Raw genomic sequence first — 19,022 nt, forward strand, 5'->3', positions numbered from 1 at the left:
AATACAAATGAAGCATTGTATAATAATGTTTATGTAAATTGGAATGAAATCATTTATAAAGAACAACTGTTTCTATTATTGAAAAGTGTATGTTAAACTATTTAAAATAGAATAGAAGGATACATACCCAATTATTGATGGCATTGTCTCTGGAGATTGAATTTGAGGCTGTTGATTAAAAGGAGACTTGAGCTTTGCTTGTAATTTTTATGCCTTAAAAAAGACTGGTAGCATATAAAATAAATCTTAAAAGCTAATGATACACAATGATAATATGAATGTTTACTTGTAAGAGTGTTTTTCTAGTTCTTTCTCAGAACAGGCCAAGGGAAGCCTGTGCCCATAGAAGGAAATGTTATAATGGATTCATATGCCCTATCAGATGCTCAACCATTTTATGAAAAGTATCTCTAGAAAATTAGCAATTAGAATATTCCTGTTTATTATATAATGTGAAATTAGCACATTTTAGCAACTTGATGATGCTGTTTTTTTATATTTTAACACTTCTGAAATTGGACTCCTTTCAACTGATGATATCTTAGATTCAAGTAAATAATTATTAAAACTTTGAAAATCAGATGGCAGTATAACAAATGAAATGTGTTTTTATTTACTAGCTCAGGGCATCATGGTCTACTACTCATGGTGCCTGTCCTCTCAGTGTAGCCAGTATTATTAGACAGCAAATGTATCACGTTCATAGCTAACTAATTACTGATATATTTAGTCATTGTGGAGAGATTAAGATTTTTACTGAGAAAGTGACTTTGCAATATTTGTTTTCTTGCCCTGTAATTTTCCATACAACCAGCATAGGTATTAATATCATTGTTAATTATAACAGTATTTTGAAATGAGAAATCATTTATTTCCTGAGGTGGCCATAAGCAATTGTGTAAAAGTGTGTTGGTCTTAACCTAGAGACCATTTTATTCTTTTTACAACTCCTGACTTACACAGCCCATCCAGTTTTGGTTGGAAATGGTGGTGAACTCAGATCCTGAACACTAATAATAAAGTTCCTCTTGAAGAGTCTCATTCTTTGTAACTACATGAACCAACCCTTACAGAGGTGATGTTTTTATTATGCCATCTCTACAATATTATTTGATATACAATACAGAAAGCTGCTAATGCCTTTTTAAAAAGGAGATAGGGCCAGACACAGTAGCTCAAGCTTGTAAACCCAGCCCTTTGGGAGGCCGAGGTGGGTGGATCACCTGAGGTCAGGAATTCAAGACCAGCCTGGCCAACAGGGTGAAACCCAAACTCTACTAAAAATACAAAAATTAGCCAGGCATGGTGGCGGGCGCCTGTAATCCCACCTACTCAGGAGACTGAGGCAGGAGAATCGCTTGAACCCGGGAGGCAGAGGTTGCAGTGAGCCAAGATTGTGCCACTGCACTCCAGCCTGGGTGACAGAGTAAGACCCTTTCTCAAAAAAATAAAAAATAAAAATAAATAAAAAGGAGATAGGCTGGGTGTGGTGGCTCATGCCTGTAATCCCCAGCATTTTGGGAGGCCTAGGCAGGCAGATTACCTGAGGTCAGGAGTTCGAGACCAGCCTGGCCAATATGGTGAAACCCCACCTCTACTAAAGATACAAAAAGTAGCCGGGTGTGGTGGTGCGTGCCTATAATCCCAGCTACTTAGGAGGCTGAGGCAGGAGAATCACTTGAACCTAGGGGGTTGGAGGTTGCAGTGAGCCAAGATCGCGCCAGTGCACTTCAGCCTGGGCAACACAGCAAGACTCTGCCTCAAAAGAATAAAAATAATAAAAAGGAGATAAAAAATAGGGGGTGTTTGTGAAAAGGGATCTTTAGCTTTTATGATTGAACATGAACTACATTTGTTTGAAGTTAATTTCCCAAAAGTAAATCTCAAACTAAAGTTGTGAGGTACAACCGTGACTATCAGTTTTGATTGTTATTAGGTATTTTTGAAGACCGATGGTGACTTAACAGCAGGGACTGACTTTAGTGAAAACAATTACAACTTACTAAAACTGAAATATCTAAATGAGTAATATCATTTCATAGTCCCTTCTTCAGTAAGTTTTATACTAAATCCAGTTTTGCCAGCATACCCAATATTTATGTGTAAACTGTTTTTGTTTTTTTTTTTTTTTTGAGACAAAGTCTTGCTCTGTCACCCAGGCTGGAGAGCAGTGGCGTGATCTCAGCTCACTGCAAGCTCTGTCTCCTGGGTTCAAATGATTCTCCTGCCTTAGCCTTCTGAGCAGCTGGAACCACAGGCACGCGCCACCATGCCTAATTTTTTTTTTTTTTTTTTTTGGTATTTTTAATGGAGCTGGGGTTTCACCATGTTGGCCAGGCTGGTCTCGAACTCCTGACCTCAGGTGATCCGCCCACCTCTGCCTCCCAAAGTGCTGGGATTACAGGCGTTGAGCCACTGCGCCAGCCTGTAAACTTTTTTTTTTTTTTTTTGGAGAGGGAGTCTCCCTCTGTCGCCCAGGCTGGATTGCAGTGGTATGATCTCAGCTCACTGCAGCCTCCACCTCCTGGGCTCAAGCGATTCTCCTGCCTCAGTCTCCTGAATAGCTGGGACTACAGGTGCCTGCCCGGCTAATTTTTGTATTTTAGTAGAGACAGGGTTTCATTATGTGGGTCAAGCTGGTCTGTGAGCCACCATGCCCAGCCTGTAAACCTTTTTTCAAAAAATAGTTTTCACATTTCATGTATCCACACAAGTAATCCTGTATAAGTATTGGTGAGACATTTTTCTTTTTTTGGTCTAAACAGTTGTTTTTCTTTGTGATTTTTCTTTTTAATTTTTGTTTTTGTTTTGGCCTGTACTTTATATGCCTTAAATCCTCTGCCCCTTTCTTTACATAGCTTTGGAGTCAACAGAGAAATGTAAAATTCCACTTAAGGCCCATAAGGACAACCTTAGATTTCTCTTTTGGCCTCTCTCACCCCAGTAAGACTGGCTGAGCCTATCAGGTGAGGTAAAGTGCCTCAGAATAGGTCTAAAAGGGTGTTTTACTGACCTTGTGTCAGCAAGCAGATGATCTGGTCTTTGTAAATTCATTTTTTCCTTCTGTCCTAAGGGGTAGAAATAATAAGATAGATATAAGTGACTGAGATAAACATTGAAAAAAATCATTAATTAAATCATGGTGAATTCTTCTTTACCTGAACACACTTGAGTTACTGCCTAGAGTTTCTATTCTAGAGTTCAGACTTCATAAGAGGTCCAGTTCCTGTGAATGGCCTCAAAACACACAGAATAGGCCGGGCGCGGTGGCTCAAGCCTGTAATCCCAGCACTTTGGGAGGCCGAGACGGGCGGATCATGAGGTCAGGAGATCGAGACCATCCTGGCTAATACGGTGAAACCCAGTCTCTACTAAAAAATACAAAAAACTAGCCGGGCGACGAGGCGGGCGCCTGTAGTCCCAGCTACTCGGGAGGCTGAGACAGGAGAATGGCGTGAACCCGGGAGGCGGAGCTTGCAGTGAGCTGAGAGCCGGCCACTGCACTCCAGCCTGGGCGGCAGAGCAAGACTCCGTCTCAAAAAAAAAAAAAAAAAAAAAAAAAACACACAGAATGAAATATACTAATAGTGGCTTGGATTAGACACAGCAGTAGAAATTGGTAGATTTCAGATACATTTTGGAGGTGATTCAACATAATGAGTTCATATGAAAAATGAGTAAAGAGAGAAAGGATAACTCCTATGTTTTAATGGAAAGAAACTGGCCGAACGGTGGACCATTTGATAAAAATACAGCAGGTTGGGGAGAAATATTTTAGGGTAGAGGTTGGGGGTGGAATCAAGATGTGTGATGGACTTTCTTTTCAGCTGTTTCCCAGAAGCAGGCTTTGAGATGAGGATTCCTATGCAAGTGATTTATTAAGGAAGTGCTTTCAGTAAGAGGGGTAAGAGAATGGAGGAAGCAGAATAAGAAAGAGAAGTAAGTCAAGGGTATGATCGCAGGCACAGTCCTGCCACGGATGATTTCATCCTGATCCCTGTGGGAACTCGAGTGTAAGCTATGCCTCAGACTTCAAGATTCCACCTTCAGGACTGAGGCACTTGTGCTGCCAACTTCTGAGAATCTTGGCTGCTGACAACTCACAGCTAAATTCCTCTAAGGAATTGCTGTTGGATGAAAGGAGCTGCCTTATGCAAAGTTACACTGTCTCCCTGCAGGCAGTTTGGCCCACGTTGCCTCAGTTTAGAGCAACTCTGAAGAGCAGTCACAGCTCTAGAGCTCCCCAGGGAACAAATTTCAACTGCATCAGTTTATCTTTCCATCCAATTCTGCTTTATTCATTTCCTTACTGCTGATGTTCCCAAGAGCTCTCCCCAATAAACTCTACCATAGATTTCCATCTCAGATTCTCTTTTCCTGGGAAGCTGACTTAAAACAGTAGGCATTTTGCAACAGTAGTCCTCAAATTGAAATTTAAAAAAAAATTTTTTTTTTTTTTTTGAGACAGGGTCTCACTCTGCTGCCCAGGCTGGAGTATGTGATGCAGTCTTGGCTCACTGAAACCTCTGCCTCCCAGGTGCAAGCAATTCTCATGCCTCAGCCTTCTGAGTAGCTGAGATTACAGGTGTGCACCACCATGCTCAGATAAATTTTTGTATTTTTAGTAGAGATGGGGTTTCACTATGTTGGCTAGGCTGGTCTTGAACTCTTGGCCTCAAGTGATCTGCCCACCTCGGTCTCCCAAAGTACTGGGATTACAGGTGTGTGCCATAGCACCCAACCAAAAACCATTTTTGATTCATTTGAAACTAATAAACTCATTACATGTTAATATAAATAATAAATTTTTATGAAATTATTTTATGAAAAATATTTCCAAAACTAAAAAAAAGCATCAATTGTTACACAATTTTCAAATACTTTAAATTACTTAAAAACAGACAGCTGGGTTCTCATACCTGCTTCTACATTCAGTCACATGTCATGTAGACTGGGAAACTTCATTCTATACTCATGAGCAAATGAGATTAAAAGAAGGAAAAATATGGAAATAGTTTCAATCTCAAGGCTCCCTAGTGATTTCCAGACTGTTCTTTTTTTTTTTTTTTTAATGGAGTCTTGCTCTCTCGTCCAGGCTGGAGTGTAGTGGTGCAATCTCAGCTCACTGCAGTCTCCGCCTCCCGGGTTAAGGGATTCTCCCTGCCTCAGCCTCCCAAGTAACTGGGATTACAGGCTCCTGCCACCATGCCTGGCTAACTTTTGTATTTTTAGTGAAGATGGGGTTTTGCCATGTTGGCCAAGCTGGTCTTGAACTCCTGACCTCAGGTGATCCGCCTCGGCCTCCCAAAGTGCTGAGATTACAGGCATAAGCCACCACGCCCGGCCCCAGACTGTTCTTTAACTACTATTTTGACATTTGGCGAGGTTTCTTCAAAAACTTGATGTCGTGGGCTAAAGAGGTGTATAGATAGGAGGCCAAGGGGAAGCATTGGCATGCTGTCCATAAGTGGTCTCAGATGGAGGACTTGTGGAAAAAGGAAGATGGATAAGGAAAATGTTAAATATGTGGGTAAATAGAAACAAATATTGGCAGTGGAAAAGAAGAGCAAAATTGATTTATAAGGTTTTCAAAGGCTGTGAAAATACTGGAAAATAATGGTATATAATTCAGTGGATTGGAGTGGGTTTGATTTAAAGTATTTCAATTCTCTTTACTATTAAATATAAAGCTAATTTTTTAAGATTCAGATTTTGAAGGATTGTAAGAGACCCAAAAGATTGCCTTATTGAGTTGAGGAAGTTCCCTTCTATTCCTAAGTTTCTGACTGTTTTATTGTGATTGGGTGTTGGATTTTTGTCAAATGATTTTTCTGCATCTATTGACATGATTATATGATTTTTCTCCTTTAGCCTCTTGATGTTATGAATGACATTAATAGATTTTCAAACGTTGAATCAATCTTGCATTTCTGGGATAAATCCCACTTGATTGTGGTGTATAATTCTTTTTATATGTTACTGGATTTGATTTGCTAATATTGAGCATTTTTGCATCTGTATTCATGAGAGATATTGTTCTGTAGTTTTCTTTTCTTGTAGTATGTTTCTCCTGGTTTTGGTATTAGGAAAATGCTGGCCTCATAGACTGAGTTAGGAAATACTTCTTTTTTCTAGAAGACAGTGTAGAGGATTGATAAAATTTCTTTCTTATATGTTTGGGAGCATTAATCAGTAAACCCTTCTGGGCCTGATGCTTTCTATTTTGGAAGGTTAATAGTTATTGATTCCATTTATTTAATAGATACAGGGCTGTTTGGATTGTCTATTCCTGGTGAGTTTTGACAGATTGTGTCTTTCAAGGAATTATTCTGTTTCATATAGATTATCAAATTTATTGTCATAATATGCTTTATACTCTTTCATTCTTGTTCATAATGTTCTTTTTTTTCTTTTTTCTTTTTTTTTCTTTTGAGACAGGGACTCTCTTTCACCCAGGCTGAAGTGCAGTGGCACAATCTTGGCTCACTGCAAACCTCCACCTCCTGGGTTCAAGCAATTCTTTAGTGCCTCAGCCTCCTCGAAAGTGCTGGGATTACAGGCGTGAGCTACCACGCCCAGCCAGGTGGAGTCTTTATATTTTCCTAGATATAGGATTATATCATCAACAAAAAGGCACAGTTTGACTTGCTATTTTCCAATTTGGATACCTTTTATTTCTTTCTCTTGCCTGATTGGTCTGGCTAGGATTTCCAGTACTATGTTGAGTAGGAGTGGTGAAAGTGGGCATTGTTCCAATTCTTAGTGGAAATGCTTTCAGCTTTTCCCTGTTCACTATGGTGTCAGCTGTGGGTTTGTTATATATAACCTTTATTATTCTGAGGTATGTACCTTCTGTGCCTAGCTTGTTGAAGTTTTTATTGTGAAAGCATGTTGAATTTTATCAGATGCTTTTTCTGCATCTATTGAGATGATCATATGGTTTTTGTCCTTTGTTCCGATGTGATGTATCATGTTAACTGATTTGCATACATTGACCCATCTTTGCATCTGTGGTATAAATCTCACTTGATTGCGGTGTATTATCATTTTGCTGTGCTATCGGATTTGGTTTGTTAGTGCTTTGTTGAGGATTTTTGCATCTACTTTTGGTCAGATATCGGCCTTTAGTTTTCTTTTGATGTTGTGTCCTTCCCTGGTTTTGGTAACAGGATGATCCTGGCCTTGTAGAATGAGTTGGGGAGAATTCTCTCCTCTTTGATTTTTTGGAATAGTTTCAGGAGAATTGTATTAGTTCTTCTTCATATGGTATAATTTGGCTGTGATTCCAAGTGGCCCTGGGCTTTTCTTGGTTGGGAGACTTTTTATTACTGATTTAATCTCACTACTTCTTAGTGGTCTGTTCAGATTTTATATTTCCTCCCCATTCAGTGTTGGTAAGTTTTATATTTTCAGGAATATATCTGTTTTCCCTAGGTTTTCTAGTTCGTCAGCATAGTGTTGCTTGTAAGTCTCTGACGCTCTTTGGTATTTCTGTAGTATCAGTTGTAGTGTCTCCTTCTTCATTTCTTTTTTTTAATTTTTTTTTTTGAGACGGAGTCTCGCTCTGTCGCCCAGGCTGGAGTGCAGTGGCCAGATCTCAGCTCACTGCAAGCTCCGCCTCCCAGGTTCCTGCCATTCTCCTGCCTCAGCCTCCCAAGTAGCTGGGACTACAGGCGCCCGCCACCTCGCCTGGCTAGTTTTTTGTATTGTTAGTAGAGACGGGGTTTCACCGTGTTAGCCAGGATGGTCTCGATCTCCTGACCTCGTGATCTGCCCGTCTCGGCCTCCCAAAGTGCTGGGATTACAGGCTTGAGCCACCGCGCCCGGCTCTTCATTTCTAATTTTGCTTATTTGGGTCTTGTCTCTTCTTGGTTAGTCTACCTAGTGGTTTACCAATTTGGGTTATCTTTTTGAATAACCAACTTTTCATTTTGTGGATCCTTCATGATGTTTTAGTCTCTATTTCATTTAATTCTGCTCTGATCTTATATTATTTCTTTTCTTTTGCTAATTTGTGGTTTGGCTTGTTCTTGTTTTCTAGTTCTTGAGGTACATTGTTACATTGTTAATTTGTAATTGTTCTACTTTTTTTTTTTTTTTTGAGACAGTCTCCTTTCTCTGTTGCCCAGGCCAGAGTGCAGGGGTGCCATCTCTGCTCACCGTAACCTCTGTCTCCCAGGTTCAAGCGATTCTCCAGTCTCAGCCTCCCAAGTACCTGGAATTACAGGCATCCACCACCATGCTCAGCTAATTTTGTGTTTTTAGTAGAGATGGGGTTTCATCATGTTAGCCAGGCTGGTCTTGAACTCCCGACCTCAGGTGATCTGCCCACCTTGGCCTCCCAAAGTATTGGGATTACAGGCATGAGCCACTGTGCCCAGCCAACTTTTTTGATTACATTCTACGTTTATTGCTATAAGCTTCCCTCTTAGCGCTACTTTTGCCCTATTTCACAGGTTTGGGAATGTTGTGTTTTCATTTTCGGTTGTTTCAAGAAACTTTTCTTCAGCCTGGCATGGTGGCTCACCATGTAAGAATACAAAAATTCGCCGGGCGTGGTGGCACTTGCCTGTAATCCCAGCTACTCGGGAGGCTGAGGCAGGAGAATTGCTTGAATCTGGGAGGCGGAGGTTGCAGTGAGCCGAGATTGTGCCATTGCACTCCAGCCTGGGCAACAAGAGTGAAACTCCATCTCAAAAAAAAAAAAAAAGAAAAGAAAATTTTTTCGATTTTCGTTTTGGTTGTGATCTTTAGTGGTTATTCAGGAGTATGATATTTAATTTCCATTTATTGGTATAGTTTCCAGAGTTCCTCTTGGTGTTGATCTCTAGTTTTATTCCATTGTGGTCTAAGATACTTGCTAAGATTTCAGCTTTTTAAAACTTGTTGAGACTCTTTTTGTGGCCTACTCAATGCCTGTTATGGAGATTGTTCCATGTACTGATGAAAATAATGTGTAGTCTACATCTGTTGGGTGAAAGGTTCTGTGAATATCTGTTAGGTGCATTTGGTCTAAAGTCTAATTAAAATCTAATTTTTAAAAACTGTCTAATTTTTTAAAACTAATGCTGAGAATGGGATGTTGAAATCCCTCATTATTATTGTATTGCAGTCTCTCTCTTGAGATCTAGTAATACTTGCTTTATGAATCTGGGTACTTCAGTGTTGGCTGCATATATATTTAGAATTATTATATCCACTGCTGGTTTAATCACTTTACGGTTATATAATGACCTTCTTTGTCTTTTTTTTTTTTTTTTTTTTACTCTTTTTGACTTAAAATCTCTTTAATCTGTTAGAAGTATAGCTATTCCTGCTCACTTTTGGTTTCTATTTTCATGGAATATCTTTTTGCATCCTTTTACTTCCAGTCTATATGTGTCATTACCAGTAAGGTGAGTTTCTTATAAGTAGGATATTTTGGGATCATTTTTGTTTTAAATCCATTCAGCCATTCTCTATTTTTTAAGTGGGGAATTTAATCTATGTATGTTCAAAGTTGTTATTATTATTATTATTATTATTTTGAGATAAAGTCTCACTCTGTTGCCCAGGCTGGAGTGCAATGGCGCTCACAGCAACCCCTGCCTCCTCGGTTCAAGCTATTCTGCCTCAGCCTCCCTAGTAGCTGGGATTATAGGCATGTCCCAGCACGCCTGGGTATTTTTGTATTTTTAGTAGAGATGGGGTTTTGCCATGTTGGCCAGGCTGGTCTCAAACTCCTAACTTCAGGTGATCCACCCGCCTTGGCCTCCCAAAGTGCTGGGATTACAGATGTGATCCACCGACCTGGCTCACGGTTATTATTGACATATTAAGTTTTGTCTCTATCATATTGTTAATTGGTTTGGGTGTTGGGTTGTTTTTTTTTTTTTGAGACCTCCTGGGGTCAAGCAGTCCTCCCACCTGAGCCCCACAAGTAGCCCCCCATGCACCACCATGCCTGGCTAATTTTTTTTATTTTTATAGAGATGGAGTCTCACTATGTTGCCCAGGCTAGTCTTGAACTCCTGGGCTCTAATGATCTTCCTCTCTCCAGCTCCAAAGTGCTGGGATTACAGATTTAAACCACCATGCCCAGCCTTTTTTATTGTATTATGTTTTTTGGGTTTTTTTTTACTTGTTTTCTTATGGTCACTACGGCTTGGTAGACTTCTGTAGTAGTACCATGTGAGTCCTTTCTCTTTCTTCTTTATGTGTTTACTTTACCAGTGAGTTTTATAGTTTCACTTATTTTCATGATGGTAAATGTTACAGTGTTATTTTTTTTGCTTCCAGGTTTAAGACCCCCTTGATCTTTTCTTTCTTTCTTTCTTTTTTTTTTTTTTTTTTTTTTTCTTTTCTGAGACAGTTTCACTCTGCCACCCAGGCTGGAATGTAGTGGTGCAATCTCGGATCATGCAACCTCCACCTCCCAGGTTCGAGTGATTCCCGTGCCTCAACCTCCCAAGTAGCTGGGATTACAGGCATGCTCCACCACACATGGCTAATTTTTGTATTTTTAGTAGAGACAGGCTTTTACCATATTGGCCAGGCTATTCTCAAACTCCTGACCTCAAGTGATCCACCCGCCTTGACCTCCCATAGTGCTGAGATAACAGGAGTAAGCCACCATACCCAGCCTTCAGCTTTTCGTGTAAGGCCAGTCTAGTGGTAACAAATTTCCTTAGCATTTGCTTGTCTAGAAAGGACTATTTCTCCTTCATTTATGAAGGATAATTTTGCTGGACGTAGCATTCTTGGCTAGTTTTATTTATTTATTTATTTTTAGCACTTTAAATATATCATCCCATTTTCTTTTGAAATGTAAGGTTTCTGCTTAGAAATCCTCTGTTAGTCTTATGGGGTTTCTTTTACAGGTGACTAGATGCTTTTTTTTCTTTTAAGGATTCACTCTTTATCTTTGTTTGACTTGAAACAATGTGAATATAATTGTGCCATGGAGAAAAACTTTTTGCATTTTATCTCCTTGCGTATTTTGAGCCTTCTGTATCTGGATGTCTGAATCTGTTAGGCTTTGGAAGTTTTCATCCATAATTGTATTAAATAGGTTTTCATTGCTAAATAATGGTACCACAATCACCTGTTAATGAATAATTGGGTTGTTTCCAGTTTGGGGGCTATCAAAAATAAGGCTACCATGAACATTTGTGTAAAAATTCTTTGTATAGATGTATGTTTTCATTTCTCTTGGATAAATACCAAGGATTGGATTGGCTAGGTAGTATAGGAGATAGGAATTTTATGAAAATTCTTAATTTCAGACCTGTCAATTCAGTCTCAGTAGCTTCATTTTTCTTAGCTTGATAAACGATGGAAATATTAACCCAGTGGCAATTTTATGTACGAACACTGATGAATGTCAGCTGCACTAGGCTTTGGGCAGAGTGCCAAAGCAAATGGCAAAGCAAAGCCTCAACAACTGCTCCAGGGGCATAGTTAATGACCGTGTCCTAAAGACATTTCAGTGTTAACATATAACCAGCTGCTGTTTCTCCTGTAACTAAATTTAACAACTGACAGCAACATGAACAGCATTTTATGAGATACTCCCAATACTGTCTCTATTAAATGAGTTTGGTAGAGGGCTATGCTATGACTGGTGCCCTATTTCAGAGTTGTTTTTTTAACATTGGTAATACCTTTTCATGCATTACAAAGGCCCAAGTTGGCCGGGCACAGTGGCTCACAGCTGTAATCCCAGCACTTTGGGAGGCTGAGGCAGGCAGATCATGAGGTCAAGAGATCGAGACCATCCTAGCCAACATGGTAAAACCCCATCTCTACTAAAAATACAAAAATTAGCTGGGCGTGATGGTGGGCACCTGTAGTCCCAGCTACTCAGGAGGCTGAGGCAGAAGAACCGCTTGAACCTGGGAGGTGGATGTTGCAGTGAGCTGAGATTGCACCACTGCACTCCAGCCTGGCAACAGAGCGAGACTCAGTCTCAAAAAAGAAAGAAAGAAAGAAAGAGAGAGAGAGAGAGAGAGAGAGAGAGAGGGAGGGAGGGAGGGAGGGAGGGAGGGAGGGAGAGAGAGAGAGAGAGAGAGAGAGAGAGAGAAAGAAAGAAAGAGAAAGAAAGAAAGAAAGAAAGAAAGAAAGAAAGAAAGAAAGAAAGAAAGAAAGAAAGAAAGAAAGAAAGAAAGAAAGAAAGAAAGAAAGAAAGAAAGAAAGAAGGAAAGAAGGAAAGAAAGAAGGAAAGGCCCAAGTCATATAAACATTTGTTAGATTCGCTTCTGAACCTTTGTGAAATATTACTTTCTTGTTACGTAGTGGACAGTAACTTTGTAAGATCTCCTGGTGTCCAGAACCCAAGCTTGATTTCTGCTGTTTCTGGATATCCCTTAAAGAAACAAGTACTGGAGGCAGAGAATAACCTATTAAGTGTTCTCTGAAATATGAGGTATCTGAGCCTATCTGATCTTTTAAAGTCAGAATAATGAGGTGAGCCAGGCATAGTGGCTTATGCCTGTAATCCCAGCACTTTGGGAAGCGAGGATGGGATTGCTTGAGCCCAGGAGTTCAAGACCAGCCTGGGCCACATAGTGAGACCCTGTGTCTACAAAAAATTTAAAAAATTTTTGGCGGAGGCCGGGCGCGGTGGCTCAAGCCTGTAATCCCAGCACTTTGGGAGGCCGAGACGGGCGGATCACGAGGTCAGGAGATCGAGATCATCCTGGCAAACACAGTGAAACCCCATCACTACTAAAAAAAAAAATACAAAAAACTAGCCGGGTGAGGTGGCGGGCGCCTGTAGTCCCAGCTACTCGGGAGGCTGAGGCAGGAGAATGGCGTGAACCTGGGAGGCGGAGCTTACAGTGAGCTGAGATCTGGCCACTGCACTCCAGCCTGGGCGACAGAGCGAGACTCCGTCTCAAAAAAAAAAAATTTTTGGCGGATGTTTTGACACACACTTGTAGTCCCAGCTACTTGGGAGGCTGAGGTGGGAGGATCCTTGAGCCCGGGAGGTTGGGGCTGCAATGAGCCATGATTACCACTCCAGCCTGGGCAACAGAGTGAGACCTTATCTCTTTTTTTGTTTTTTTTTTTGAGACGGGGTCTGGCTCTGTCGCCCAGGCTGGAGTGCAGTGGCCGGATCTCAGCTCACTGCAAGCTCCGCCTCCCGGGTTTACGCCATTCTCCTGCCTCAGCCTCCCGCGTAGCTGGGACTACAGGCGCCCGCCACCTCACCCGGCTAGTTTTTTGTATTTTTTAGTAGAGACGGGTTTCACCATATTAGCCAGGATGGTCTCGATCTCCTGACCTCGTGATCTGCCCGTCTCGGCCTCCCAAAGTGCTGGGATTACAGGCTTGAGCCACCGCGCCCGGCCAGACCTTATCTCTTATAAACAAACAAACAAACAAAATAATGAAATGAAAGTAGATACAAAAGGTGGTGGAGCTTGTAGCAGATGACAACTATGTCCCCTGAGGTGACTGATACCTCCAGTGTTAGAGGTGGAAGAGCATCACCTCTAAATAAAAAATTACCTTCTGTGCTCCTCCTAGTTGGGACAATGGCCTTTAGTCTTTGGGGACAAGGAAGTGCTATAGGAGGGGCTTGTATCTATACAAAGACTTGTACAACTGGGCTTGAAATTTTCATTAAGGACATAAATGTTATCCTACTTTCTTGGGAATCTTTGATTATTGCTATGGTTTCAATATTTGTCCCGTCCAAAATTCATGTTGAAATTTAGTTGCCATTATAACAGTGTTAACAGGTGGAACCTTTACAAGGGGATTAACTCGTGAGAGCTCCACACTCATGGGTGTGATTAATGCTGTTATAAAAGGACAAGTTGGACATCCTTTTATCTCTTTGCCTGTCTGCCTTCCATTTGAGGACAACCATGTGTCATAAATCTGGCCAGTGAGATATAAGCAAAAATATTTGGGGGTAATGGGTATTTGAAAGCATTTTCTTCCTTAATAAAAGGGACATAATCAGCCAGCACAGTCATTTCCCTTAATTTTTGTCAACAGCAGAGACCAGCATTGAGTCCCTGATATAGCAGCATTCCCTTTTGGAACCAACCAGCCACCTGGTAGAAGGCTGATTACATTGGGCCTGTTCTGTCATGGATGAGACAGAGATTCATTCTTATAAGTATGGACAGATATTCTGGATATGGACTTTTTTTTCTTGCCCATAATGCTGCTGCCAGCATCACAACCGTGGACTTACAGAATGCTTTCTCCACCATTATGGCATCCCCCCAGTTTTGTGTGTGATTAAGGACTTTTTTTTTTTTTTTTAAGACAGAGTCTTGCTCTGTCACCCAGGCTGGAGTGCAATGATGTGATCTCGACTGACTGCAACCTCTGCCTCCCGGTTCAAGTGATTCTCCTGCCTCAGCCTCCCAAGTAGCTGGAATTACAGGTGCACGTGGCCACACCAAGCTAAGTTTTGTATTTTTAGTAGAGACAGGGTTTCACCACGTTGGCCAGGGTGGTCTCGAACTCCTGACCTCAGGTGATCCTCCCGCCTTGGCCTCCCAAAGTGCTGGGATTATAGGCATAAGCCACAGCACCCAGCTGGATTACAGGATATAAGGTTAATATTTAAAAATCAGGCCACATGCGGTGGGTCCTCAGACGGATCACCTGAGGTCAGGAGTTCAAGACCAGCCTGGCCAACATGTTGAAATCCTGTCTCTACTAAAAAATATAAAAATTAGTTGGAAGTGGTGGTTCATGCCTGTAATCCCAGCTACTCAGGTAGCTGAGACACGAGAATCACTTAAACTGGGGAGTTAGAGGTTGTGGTGAGCTGAGATTGCACCACTGCCTTCCAGCCTGGGCAACAGAGACTCTGTTTCAAAAAGAGAAAAAGAGGCTGGGTGCGGTGGCTCAAGCCTGTAATCCCAGCACTTTGGGAGGCTGAGACGGGCGGATCACGAGGTCAGGAGTTCGAGACCATCCTGGCTAACACGGTGAAACCCCGTCTCTACTAAAAAATACAAAAAAAAAAGCTAGCCGGGCGAGGTGGCTGGCACCTGTAGTCCCAGCTACTCCGGAGGCTGAGGCAGGAGAATGGCGTAAAACCCGGGAGGCGGAGCTTGCAGTGAGCTGAGATCTGGCCACTGCACTCCAGCCCGGGCGACAGAGCGAGACTCCGTCTCAAAAAAAAAAAAAAAAAAGAGAAAAAGAAATGGGGTCTTGCTTTGTTTCCCAGGCTGGTCTCCAACTCCTGGCCTCAAACGATCCTCCTGTCTTGGCCTCCCAAAGTGTTGGGATTACAGTTGTGAGCCATCATGCCCAGCCCGTCTTCTCATTTGGATAGCTGTACCTTGCTAGGTAGAAATAGAGTTGTTTCATTGTTGTAAAGGAGCTCAAGATGTGTATAAAAAAGTGTGTAGAAACTTAGTACCCAAAGGGTTAGACTATGTCAGTTATCAGTGTATTGCCTCTCAGCTCCCAATTAACCTTTTCAATACCGGTCTGTGAAAGTGGACAACTTGAAGCATTTCTCCTTTACAGTGAGTATGATATTAAGCTTTGTCAGTAGAGGATGTGGACATCGAAGAGGGACGTTGAAGGAGGAAGGGGTCTTTCTGGCTCAGGTTGCAGCATTTTGCTTTTCCTTGCTCCTTCTTCATGGTCCTATCAGTGGGAGATGTGTATGTGAGAATATTCAGTGATGCTCAGTGCCAGCTGTGCTCCAGAGCATGCAGTCTCTTGGAGATCGTGCATATCTGGCCTGGGCCTGGCAGACTACCTTGCAGAGGCCCTTCTCATGAGAGATCATGTGCTCCAGACTTCATGCTCACAGTGGCACCCAAACTCCTCTGCATCCTGGCTATCAGCCATAGCTGGCTTGTGCAATGGAGAGTAATTTCCTGTACCCATCCTGATGTGAATGCCACGCATCTCAGGCCTAAGGCCTACAGTGATCTTGACTGACTGCAACCTCTGCCTCCCGGTTCAAGTGATTCTCCTGCCTCAGCCTCCCAAGTAGCTGGAAATTACAGGTGTGTGTGGCCACACTGAGCTAATTTTTGTATTTTTAGTAGAGACGGGGTTTCACCACGTTGGCCAGGGTGGTCTCAAACTCCTGACCTCCAACTATCTTTGAGTACCTGGCAACATAGCAAACTTCTCCAGCATCACAGTGAGCTACAACCACATCTTCAGTGAGGTTTGAAACTCACCCTTGGGAAAGACCTCCTTCCAAGTATGTTCTCTCTTGGGTACTCTTCCCTCAGCTCCAAAGGGCCTTTTAGAGGTCTCCTCATGCCCCTATAGTTTCTGTCCTATCATGCTTAATAATTCTTTACATTATATTATAATTCTGTTTAAATTCCTTTGGCCGGGCGCAGTGACTCACACCTGTAATCCCAACACTTTGGGAAGCCGAGGTAGGTGGATCACCTGAGGTCAGGAGTTCGAGACCAGCCTGGCCAACATGGTGAGACTCCGTCTCTACTTAAAGTACAAAAGTTAGCTGGGCATGGTGGCACGTGCCTGTCATCCCAGCTACTTGGGAGGCTGAGGCACGAGAATCACTTAAACTCGAGAGGCAGAGATTACAGTGAGCTGAGATAGCACCCCTGTACTCCAGCCTAGGCGACAGAGCAATACTCCATCTCAAAAAAAAAAAAAAAGAAAGAAAATTTCTTTGTGGTTTCTGTTTCCTGACTGTATCCAGACTGATACAAACTGACTATAGAAGCTGGCTGCTGATACAAAACATTTCTCATCCATTTCTGGCAAAAGCCCACCATCATTCATAAAGAACTTCACACAAGATTTCCATGATACCCAACTCCTTAAAGTCTCATAAGGCAGGACAGTTTGCCATCAAGCAAAAGCATAATGAGTTGTTTCACCACAGTGGTCCTGTCTCCATGGCAGATCATGATGTCCACAATAAAGAATCCCATCTTTCTCTCCAAGATAGGTGTTTTTGCCCCATTAGTGCTTGGAATAGAACACTGGGCATGATGGAGAATCTCAACAACATGAAAATGCATATCTGTTAACAGTGGTGTTGTATTTTCTTGTGGGCTAAATTGAAAACCCAGGAACAAAATAAAAAATTGGTTGTATTTGAAATTATCCCATAAAATATCTAAGATGTCCTACAAAGCATATAATATGGATCAATTATCCAACACTGAAGAATAATATGTATATATGTGTGTCAACTGTACACTATAATATCCACACATAGTAGAAAGTACACATAGAAAATGTAATTTCATTATTCATATTTATATGAAAGAAAAATACAAATTTATATGAAAGAGTAACACATTAATTTACATGAAAATATAACATATACCTTATATTAAATATGCATATGGGTCAGGTGCAGTGACTCACGCCTGTAATCCCAGCACTTTGGGAGGCCGAGGCAGGTAGATCACGAGGTCAGTAGATCGAGACCATCCTGGCCACCATGGTGAAACCCCGTCTCTACTAAAAATACAAAAATTAGCCGGGCGTGGTGGCAGCTGCCTGTAGTCCCAGCTACTTGGGAGGCACAAGAATCGCTTGAACCCAGGAGGCAGAGGTTGCAGTGAGCCGAGATCGTGCCACTGCACTCCAGCATGGCAACGGAATGAGACTCTGTCTCAAAAAAAAAAAAAAAAAAAATATATATATATATATATATACACACACACACGCACACACACACACACACATATGCATATGATTGTTAGAAAAAAGGAGATTCATATGGTCTGAAGTTATCATCCCTCAGGTTACTTACCAATTAAAAAGGGGAAAATAACAATGGAGACATGGCCATTACCACCTTAAGCCAAGTGATCAAATTTAGCATTGCTAATAGTGAAATGACCAAATTTCATGTGTCTATTTGTGTGATCTATGTGGTTATCCTGGAGTCACCTATGTAGTATTCTTACTAAATATGTTTAACCTAAATTTTATCACGAGGAAAAACTCAACAAACCCAGAATGTGAGACATTTGGTAGAACAAGTAGACTAGATTCTTAAGAGAAGAATGTGACGCAATAACCTAGATTGTGTCCTGCTTGAAGAAAAATTTATACAAGACATTTTGGGGACATTTAAATATGGATGAATTGTGGAATTATTGTTAATTTCCTTGAGTGTGATCATGGTGTTGTGGTTAGATATGCATGGGATGTCGGCGTGAGACACTGTGTTGTGTGGTGTGTATGATATTGTGTTTAGTGACATGTGTGTGAAACACACTGTTTAGTGATGTATGGTAGGAAAATGCCCTTAGAAGATACACTCAGCTGAGCGCAGTGGCTGGCTGTGGTGACATGCACCTGTAGTTCCAGCTACTCTGCACTCTGATTGAGGTGAGGTGGGAGGATCGCTTGAACCCAGGAGGCAAAGGTTGCAGTGAGCTGAGATCACACCACTGCACTCCAGCCTGGACAACAGAACCAGACCCTGCCTCAAAAAAAAAAAAAAAAATTGTACTGAAGTATAATGATACTTGAATTTATTTTCAAATGGTAGAGAATCAAAAGTGGCAAATTGTTGACAACTTGTGAATCTAGGGGACAAGCACAAATAAGAGGGTTTTTTTGTTGTTGTTGTTGTTGTTTTGAGACAGAGGCTTGCTCTGTCACCAGCCTAGAGTGCAGTGGCAGGATCTCGGCTCACTGCAACCTCCGCCTCCTGGGTTCAAGCAATTCTTCTGCCTCAGCCTCCTGAGTAGGTGGGATTACAGGCACGTGCCACCATGCCCGTGTAAGTTTTTGTATTTTTAGTAGAGATGGGGTTTCACTGTGTTAGCCAAGATGGTCTCGATCTCCTGACCTCCTGATGCACCCACCTTGGCCTCCCAAAATGCTGGGATTACAGGCATGAGCCACCGCACCTGGCCCAAATAAGAGTTCTTTGTAGTATTCTTTCAATGCTTCTGGAGATTTGAAACTTTCCAAAATAAACAACTGAAATAAATGTGTCTACAAAGTGGGAAGGCACTGAGCTGATTGGGGACGTACCCAAAGACCCCACTGGAACAGAACTAAAGAATCAGTTCTCTGATTCGTTGCCATAAGAAAGGAAG

The 19,022-nt window shown here is 41.7% G+C and overlaps 1 protein-coding gene across 1 annotated transcript in view; it reads left to right on the forward strand.

Moving 5' to 3' along the window:
- The window catches only part of LOC104679929 (zinc finger protein 568), an 89,361-nt gene that overhangs the window by 43,766 nt on the left and 26,573 nt on the right, over positions 1-19,022 (forward strand). The window lies entirely within an intron of this gene.

The sequence above is a fragment of the Rhinopithecus roxellana genome, chromosome 12 (genome assembly GCF_007565055.1).
Source record: "Rhinopithecus roxellana isolate Shanxi Qingling chromosome 12, ASM756505v1, whole genome shotgun sequence".
NCBI classification, from domain to species: domain Eukaryota; kingdom Metazoa; phylum Chordata; class Mammalia; order Primates; family Cercopithecidae; genus Rhinopithecus; species Rhinopithecus roxellana.